This window comes from Suncus etruscus, chromosome 12 (genome assembly GCF_024139225.1).
Source record: "Suncus etruscus isolate mSunEtr1 chromosome 12, mSunEtr1.pri.cur, whole genome shotgun sequence".
Classification (NCBI taxonomy): domain Eukaryota; kingdom Metazoa; phylum Chordata; class Mammalia; order Eulipotyphla; family Soricidae; genus Suncus; species Suncus etruscus.
In genome coordinates, this window is record NC_064859.1 from 3,246,039 (window position 1) to 3,256,010 (window position 9,972).

Here is a 9,972-nt window from a genome sequence, read left to right on the forward strand (position 1 = left end):
TATAGAAATAACACCCGGAGACAATAGAGATGAGGAATGAAAGGACCAGCCACGATATGAAGCTTATCACAAAGAGTGGTGAGCACAACTAGAGAAATAACTACGCTAACAACTATCATGATAATGATAGTGAGTGAGAGAAATAGAATGCCTGTCTTGAAGATAGGAAAGGTGGGGAGGAGGGAAATGGGGAGCATTGGTGATGGAAAGGTTAAACTGGTGAAGGGGATTGTGCATTTTATGACTGAAACTCAGCTACAAACATTTTTGTAACCGTGGTGCTGAAATAAGGATATTATTAGAAATAATAAGAATAAAAATGGGACCCATGTGTCTATGGGACCTGCCGACGGTGGCAGTCTCCCTTCCTAGGCATGGAAGAGCAAGTCCTTGTGATTGGCAAAGCTGTACCATTCCGTTGGTAGCAGATTCTGACTTGCATAAGGGACATCTCAAGATGCCAAGGGGTGCTGGGCTGTGACCCAAAAACAAAAACAAAAACAAAAAATTAGCAATAACTTTATTACCATTTAATTGTACCAAGAAAAAGGTTTTTTTTGGCTTTTGGGTCACACCCAGTGATGGTTAGGGGTTACTCCTGGCTATGCACTCAGAAATCGCTCCTGGCTCGGGGGCCATATGGGATGCTGGGGATGGAACCCAGGTTCATCCTGGGTCGGCAGCATGCAAGGCAAACGCCCTACCACTGTGCTATCATTTCGGCCCATGTACCAAGAAATATTAAGTAAATTATTCATACCTGCGAAGGGCCAGGCTTCAGAGATCAGGAAATTGATTACAAGGGTGGACGGAATATTACACTAGGTGGGATTGGTGTAGGAATATTAAATGCCAGAAATTAACTGTACTATGAACAACTCTGTAAACCACAGTATCTAAAATGAAGAAATTTAACTAAAATAAAATAAAATCATTATCCTACCTAAGCTATTAAATGTAGATATATGTTATATATATATCCATCCAAATGAAGATTACACTCTTCAAGAATACATAAAAGACAATAATAAAGTTTGTGTGGAGGGGCCAGAGTGAGAGCAAAGAGGTAGGATGTTTGCCTCACACACAGCTAACCAAGATCTGATATCCATCATCCCGAGCCAGCTAGTGGTAATTTCTTTTTTTTTTTTTTTTTTTTGGTTTTTGGGTCACACCTGGCAGTGCTCAGGGGTTATTCCTGGCTCCAGGCTCAGAAATTGCTCCTGGCAGGCACAGGGGACCATATGGTGTGCCGGGATTCGAACCGATGACCTCCTGCATGAAAGGCAAACGCCTTACCTCCATGCTATCTCTCCGGCCCCTAGTGGTAATTTCTGAGCAGAGTTCAGAGCACTGCTGGGTGGGCCAAAAAAAAAAAAAAAGTGTGTAAGGAATCAGAAGAGATCATAAATATCCAAAGCTATACTGAAAAATAAGAAAGTAGGAGATATCTTATTACCTAATTTGAAACCATAAGGCTAAAGTTAAAAAAATAAAAAGCCTGCATTGTACTAGAAAAATGATGGGCTCTCTGAAATGGGTAAGGACATTTATATAGACAGTAAATTTTGATACAGGAGCTAAGAGCATGAACTGGAATAAAGATAGCTTCTTCAACAAATGTTGCTCAGAAAACTGGATAACTACAAGTAAGAAATTAAAGCTGGATCCATATCTCATGCTTTACACAAAATCAATTCAAAGTGGATCAAAGACCTTGAGATCCAACCAGAAACTATAAAGTACAGTGAGTAAAATATAGGAAGAAGGCTCCAAGATGTAGACATCAATTATCTTTGCCATTGGCAAAGGCAAAAAAAAAATCAAAATAGGGGCCGGACCGGTGGCACTAGAAGTAAGGCATTTGCCTTGCAAGTGTTAGCCTACGACAGACCTTGGTTCGATCCCCCGGCATCCCATATGGTCCCCCCAAGCCAGGAGTAATCTCTAAGTGTCACCGGGTGTGGCCCCCCAAAAAATCAAAATAAACAAATGGGACTACATTAAATCAAGGAGTTTCAGCATGGCAAAAGAAACATGAACCAGGCTGAAGCCAAGCTTGCTGCCTCCATCATCACTCTTTCCCCCAATGGTCTGCCTCATCACTGACCCTCTACAGTTCCTGAGGGGACACCGATCTAGTCACACTTCAGGTATGCTGTTTGTTGGGCTAATATCACCAGGGCTTTTTCTAGAGAGAGTGCGGCCTAGCAGCTGTAACCATGACCACAAACGTTTTTGCCATGTTCCAACAGGTCTTCTTCTAGGAGGCCCTGCAGCTAAGTATATGCTCCTAAAATTCGTAATATTGTAGCTTTCAATTTCTGGGCAACTTCATTTATTTGATGCTGTCATCCCTAAAGAAACATCACAATTTAACAGACTGAATATGTAACAAGAATGTACTAAACCTTCTGCCACTGTATTAATGACATCATTGGAGAGACAATTTTCACAAATGAGCTTGCTACTGAACTTTTTCTTTTTTCTTTATTTTTTTCTCTTCTCTTCCATTTTATTTTTTATTTTTACTTTTTCTGTTTTTTCTCTTCCCTTCTATTTTATTTTTACTTTTTCTTTTTTTCTCTTTTCCATTTTATTTTCAATAACTTTTCTTTCACTTATCTGGAAATAAATGTATTATCAACTATGTCAACTATATGATGTTGTAAAGGAAAAATTTCCCCTGAGTTCCCTGACTGCCCTGATCACCTCCCCCCTTCACAATTGTGGGAACTTGTAGACCCAGTTACAGTTCAACTTTCTTTCTGTTCTGACATGGTTCTAACCTGGTCATGTTAACCCTGTAAGCTTACACCTGCACCTTGCAAAAATGTGATTGAGCAAATGCCAGATATCATGAACTTCCTAAAGCAAATCAATCTACTGTAACTTTCTATTGTTTGAAATGCTATATACAGCTTGTAAGCTCATGGCTCGGGGCTGGCAGTTTCTGGCTTATGCTGGATTCTAGCTCAGCCCCTGCATATGCTTGTAAGAAAATAAACCCCCTGCTTTTGCATGAGACTGTGGTCTTGGTGTCTTTGAACGGCGCATCGTTCTCCTGGACTTAATGTATTTTCTTTAAATAAATAAAAGAAACATCGACTAAAACATAGTGCGTAGGGGGAAAGGGGAGGGAATGTAGTAAGGGCGGTGACAAAAGTTAACATTGGTGTTGAAATATATCTAAAACTCAACTATCAATAATTTTGTAAATCATGATTCTTAAATTATTAAATGTATTTTAAATAAGAATCTGGAATGATCCTGAAGTAGGAGCCCACTGATTTAATAACAAGAAAATGTATTTGTGTCTTCAAAGAAAAGACCCATCCAATTTTAACAATGACAGAATTCTATGGAAAAACAGGCAGTTAGCCCTTCAACCCCTAGTCCCTCCAGAGGTATAAAGCTTCATTTTAGGACTTCTGATAATGTGCAGAATTACCGCTACTGAAGGTTTTCAGCCTTGGAAGAAGGCCACAGAAACAAGGCCAACACAAAAGGTGCTATTTTCATCAATCAATGAAAGGATCTGAAAGCCAAAATTTGATTATTTTGTCTCCACTTGAGACTTGCTTGAACTCTGTGTTCCTGGAAATTAAATTCACACTCAGGTTGACTACATAGGGTTATTCTTTCCTTTCCATTTAGCAACCTTTAGAAGTGTTTCTCATCCGAAGAAACTTCACAGGAAGCCCCAATAAAAGGGAACTGCAATTAAAGGTGAAAATGAGCATAGGCAGGGATGCTCAGGAAGCAGAGAATAAATATCATATATCCTCTAAAAGAGGTTTATCAGAGGACAGAACTGTCCTCAAATATTCTCTCTGAAAATCAGAGTTACTCAATACTCAACACAAGGCACTCTCTCAATCATTTTATTTACAAGTAATAAATACCTTAGAATTTGTTCTAGATAATGCACAATATTCTGAAATTCAAAAAAAAAAAGTGAAGGGGCTGGAAAGATAGCATGGAGGTAAGGCGTTTGCCTTGTATGTGGAAGGTCAGTGGTTCAAATCCCGGCACAACATATGGTCCCGAGCCTGCCAGGGACGATTTCTGAGCATAGAGCCAGGAGTAACCCCTGAGCGCTGCCAGGTGTGACCCAAAAAAAAAAAACAAGAAAAAAATTTCTGAAATTACTTCTTTCAACAGTACTTTATACTTTCTATAATTGCTTCTCAGCCTTTTGGCTAAGATCAAGTGTATACTTTCTATAGAGGTCATCTGAGGTGAGTTAGTTAGTACTATTATTTATTGCTATTATTCAACATTTCTACCCTAAAAATCAAGATAATTGCTTATGGCTCTGAGTAAAAAATACAGGATCATATGAATTTTTTAAGATTTTTATTTTGAACAAAGTGGATTACAAATTTTTCACAGTAATTTTTAGGTACATAGTGACATTGAATCAGGGGCACTCCCACCACCAATGTTGTCCTCCCTCCACCCCTGTTCCCAGCATGCATCCCACATCCCCCTCCTTTACCACTCAGGTTGCTAGTATAAGTGGTCCCCTCTGTGTCTAGCATGTCTGATCATTTTTTTATTTCTACTTAATGTTCATATGACTATCTGGTCTTGGTACTCTCCATTATTTCCCCCTCAATTTGTAAGGTGAAATAAGTGGTTCTGTTTGAAGAAAAGAAAAAAATAAAATGGGGCAAAAATCAAAACAAGCAAAAAATGGGAGGAGTTCTTCTAGAGGCTATAAATATCAGTTTAAGAGAAGAAAGAGCAAAGGGGAGAAACCTAACAATACTAAAAAAAATCAAACAAAAAACTCGAAAAACACCACAGCAATAAAGATACCAACCACACAATAACCATGGTCCTGAAATAAAAAATAAAAAAAACGGGGCCGGGTAGGTGGCGCTGGAGGTAAAGTGTCTGCCTTGCGAGCGCTAGCCAAGGAAGGACTGCGGTTCGATCCCCCGGCGTCCCATATGGTCCCCCCAAGCCAGGGGCGATTTCTGAGCACATAGCCAGGAGTAACCCCTGAGCGTCAAACGGGTGTGGCCCAAAAACAAAAAAAAATTAAAAATAAAAATAAAAAAAACAATAAAAACAAAAAACAAAGCACACACAAAAAGAGAAACCCCACAGAAAAAAAGAAAAAACAAGCAACAAACAACAATAGCAAAACCAAAAGAGAAAAAAGTTAATTTGTGCTTCTCTCTCTCTTTTTTTTTTCTTGCATAGGCATAGTAAATATTGGGGAAATTAGAAAGGGAAATTCCCTTGGCCTAAGAGATACAGGGTTTCTCCGCCCTTGAAGTATACTGTCATGGGAATAACTACAGGCTCCATACATGGTCTTTTACCCTCCCCTTGGTCCTTTTGTGGTGTCTGGAAACTTTCTGCTCCATCGTGGATGATAAAATCCTGCCTCTGTAGCTAGAGATCTTGGTATTTGCACAAGTCAAAGGATGGAGCCTACGATGGAGATTTTCTTTATGGTTCTAGGAGTTCTGTTCCATCATTGTTGTTTTAATCAGTCTTCTGTAGTTGGTTTTTGCCCAGATCCTAGGATGAAACATAGAATAGAGTTTTTCCTTATGTGTCCAGAAGATCTGCTCGGTTGCAGTTGTCTCATTCAGACCTCTGGAATTAGAGATCTTAGTTGTTGTACAGATCATAGGCCAAGGCCTAGACTAGGGTCTTTTTTTATTGGTCCCAGGATAAGTTCTGCCCAATTATAGTTATCACAGTCAGTCTTCTGTAGATATTGAAGTTGGCTTTGTACCAATCAAAGAATGACGTGTCTTCTGAATTCATCTTATTATTAGGAGGTGAGGTAAGACAACCTGTTCTTGGTCCAAGTTGTTGCCATTTCCTCATAATGAGGATGTCATATCAAAACCGGCGCATATTGGTGTCAGAACAGTAATAAGAATGTCCCAGAGGGAATTTGGTTCTTGGAGCTGTTGCGGAGAACTGTGTCAGTTCTATGTCTGAGATCTAGGGCTCAGGATTAGACGGTCCCTGTCTAATCACATGGAGTCTAAATTAGGACCACATGACATATGTTCAAGGTGGGAGGTACTCCTGTATTGTAAAGTGTATGAGCTCCTATCCATAGTAGATAAGAGCTTGTTTCGATACATAAAATTTCCCCTTTTAGAGTATGCCTTTGAAAGAAGAAATGGTGGTATATTATATTGCTGGTGCATTTAGGGGTGAGTGTGCCCTGGTTTTGACCTGAGCTATTATCCTCGGCAAGACTTTTTCTTGTAGGTTTTGGTATCAAGCAGAACCAAAACAGGTAGAGTTAAGGAAGAAGAGAAAACAAAAACGAGACACTATATATAGACACTATTATATATGTGTATGTGTGTGTGTATATATATACATATATATACATTTATATACATATATATTCTTCACCTTCATATTCTTCACCTGTAATCCTATAAGACATTATTATAGGCCTTTGCAGTAAAAGGCTGATTACATACCTGCTCGCTCACTTGGAGTTTCTACCCTATTAGGCCATTGTATTTGTTCCTGGGGTATTAAATGTATATATGCTGTATATTCTAAGTACCTCAGAAGAGTGCTACATTCTGTTTATCCTTCATCTTCTGGCTTACTTCATTTAACATAATATTTTGTAGCTCCATCCATGTTGCTGCAAAGTCTACGATTTTATCATTTCTAACTGCTATGTAGTATTCCATTGTGTATAAACACCACATTTTCATGATCCACTCATCTGTTGTTGGACATCAAGGCTGGTTCAAAATCTTGGCTATTGTGCTGAGTGCTGCGATAAATAATGGACTGCATATATACTTTGGAATGAATGTTCTTCTGACTTGGGGATAAATACCCAGGAGAGCAATTACTGGGTCATATGGCAGCTCAATTCTGAGTTTACTGAGCACTCTCCACACTGTTTTCCATAGGGGTTGGACCAGGCAACATTCTCACCAGAGTGAATGAGAGTTCCTTTCTTGCTACATCCTCACCAACAGAGACTGTTCCCATTATTATTATTATTATTATTTTTGGTTTTTGGGCCACACCTGGGTTGCTCAGGGGTTACTCCTCGCTGTCTGCTCAGAAATAGCTCCTGGCAGGCACGGGGGACCATATGGGACACCGGGATTCAAACCAACCACCTTTGGTCCTGGATCAGCTGCTTGCAAGGCAAACGCCTCTCTCCGGGCCCTGTTCCCATAATTTTTAATGTGAGCCATCCTCACTGGTGTAAGGTGGTACCTCATTATTGTCTTGATTTGAATTTCCCTAATTATGAGTGAAGGTGAGCGAGTTTTCATGTGTCTGTTGACCATCTTTCGTTCTTCCTCAGAGAAGTGTCTGTTCATTTCTTCTCCCCATTTTTTCTATGGCTTTATCAGATATTTTGGAGCTCATATTTCTGAGTGCTTTGTATATCCTAGATATCAGCCCTTTATCTGATGTGTTGAGTACAAAATTTTCTTCCATTCCGTTAACTGTTTTCTAGTATTAAGTAGGGTTTTTTTCGCCATGCAGAAACTTTTTAGTTTGATGTAGTTCCATTTATTTAGATTTGATGCTAAAGTTCTTGCCATTTGTTGCAAGTCAGCCCCTGAAGAGGTTGACTGATGGAGGGATGGAGGATGAGGTCTTTCCCCTCTAGCTCGGCGTCTGCCACCCCGTCCAGCCGACAGTTCTGAGGTGAAACGGCCGGTAAACAGCTCGAAGACAGTCAGGCTTGTGGAAATATTAGCTTTATTCGGTGGACAAGACTGAAGTCCAAAGACTCAGCATAAGTTCCAGCCCAAAAGCCTCTCGCCTTCCACAAACTCTTGTTTTTATCCCCCAGAATCAGGTACCACCCAATCGTGGGATCAGATACCAACCAATGGTGGAAGCAGAATCTGGTACTACCCTAAGGTGGGGGCAGAATGCCAGGTCACACCCTAGGGTAGGGCACAATCACCAATCAGGTTAGGGTCAGTAACATAATAATCCCCTAAAATATTTACATACAAAATAGCCATTGGCATTCTATCCTCAAAGACTTTTTGATATATAGGTTTTCGAGTGTTCTGCCTATTTTTTCCTCAATAAACTTTATGGATTCATGTCTGATTTCAAGGTCTTTAATCCATTTTGAGTTGACTTCTGTGTAAGGTATGAGGTCTGGAACAATTTTTAATTTCTGTTGTTCCAACACCATTTGTTGAAGAGACTGTCTTTGTTCCATTTCAAGTTCTTGGCTCTGGATTTCCAACCTAACAGCGCAAAACTCCAACCTCTCAGTCTTCATCACATTCTCCCCATGTAACTGAGTCTTTGCATAGCCTTCTTAGGACTCTAGCCAGGTAAAATTAAGGGCCCACCCTATTTCACTAAAATCCCCTTGTTATGTAATCTGCAACAACCTGATTTCTAAATAAGTTGACATTCTGATCACCTTCTGGTTTGGGGTGTTTAGGGCTACTACAACTATAAACAAGGGGGAAGGAGTATAGTTCAACTCATCACTTTGCTAAAATCAACATATTGTTTTTAGATCTTATACAGCAATCGCATTCCCACCACTGAGTTTCCCAGATGGACAGGTGGAAGGATCTTGGCCTGGACCTACTGGTGACAAACTCTTGCCATGCTCAAATCAGCTGAGCATCCATGCATGTTACTCCTACCAAAATGTTCTGCTTTGACTTCTGAGACCTGGACACTAGACATAATGGAATTTGAAGCAAAAAACACTAAGTAAATCCCCATCTTTATATCAGGTGCCAGATGGCCAAGACTTTATACCCACCAACTGTTGACACACACAACTGTCACAAATTGATTGGTTCTGACACAAAGAAATCTGGGGTCCCTTGAAAGTTGTGTACTGGGTGAATGGGTAACAGAGGTCAAGCTGGGTTCAAGCTCTGTTTCATTTATTCAAATCACAAGATGGAATACTTATACTCAATTTCTTGACAGATCATAAGGGTAATTTACCCAAAAAGGCATAGGGGCAAATTGTTCAAGGCATATTTCTAATGCAGGAGAGTCTCACTTTTGAGGTTGCTTCTTGCTATCAGTAGTTTCTCAGTGGCAAGGTCAGTTGAGAATTGTTTTGGTTTTATGTACACTGAATTGGGGTCTGAAATGTTAACTCTTACTATGACTGTACATAGGCTAAGAGCAAAGTTAGACTAAATAAAAATCCTTGAGTCTAAGCAAATGTTCCTCATAGGGTGTGTTTATATATCTGAGTAATTTTTAAAATGTCAGCTAAATTATGTCTCAAATAATATTTATGCTCCATCCCTTTATTTCCCAAATGCCTTATGGACAGGCAACCAAGGGTTTTTCAGGGCCGATGAGTACAGGTTATTTTTTCAAGTATCTTTTCTTACAGGTTTTACTTTTTTCAAACGTCCTCTCTGCAAGTACAGATGACTTTCCTGTAATAGCAGACAGGTTAAAAAACAAAAAAAAACAAAAAAAAAACCTCCCTTTGGCAATTATAAAGGGCCTTTATAAACTTGGTGCCTTCCTAGGTTTTAGGATTTGTTAACATGGGGAACGTAGCACACAACTATAAAACAAAGAGTTAGTTTATATTTAACTTAATAGAGGGATTTGTGGGGCCGGCGAAGTGGCGATAGAGGCAAGGTGTCTGCCTTGCAAGCACAAGGCAAGGAATGACCGCCATTCGATCCCCCAGCGTCCCATCTGGTCCCCCCAAGCCAGGGGCAATTTCTGAGCGTTTAGCCAGGAGTAACCCCTGAGCATCAAATGGGTGTGGCCCGGAAAAAAAAGAAAAACAAAACAAAAAACAATAGAGGGATTTGTTTAAAAACTATAAATTTTCCAAGACTTGTCCACAACCTTCTCCACTAACTATCTCTTACAAACAAAAGACTAAAAAACTGCTTATGGCCCAGGCGCCATAACATTCATTCTCTCCCCAGAAGTAGAAACTGTCACCCCTCCCAAGGCAAAATGCTAATTTTAACTGGT

The 9,972-nt window shown here is 39.8% G+C and overlaps 1 non-coding gene across 1 annotated transcript; it reads left to right on the forward strand.

The window, feature by feature from the left end:
* The first annotated feature begins 324 nt into the window (after positions 1 to 324).
* LOC126025381 (small nucleolar RNA SNORA24) lies at positions 325 to 453 on the forward strand. The gene has a single exon (XR_007501387.1). It is a non-coding gene; the product is annotated as a small nucleolar RNA SNORA24 (small nucleolar RNA).
* Positions 454 to 9,972: the final 9,519 nt, after the last annotated feature.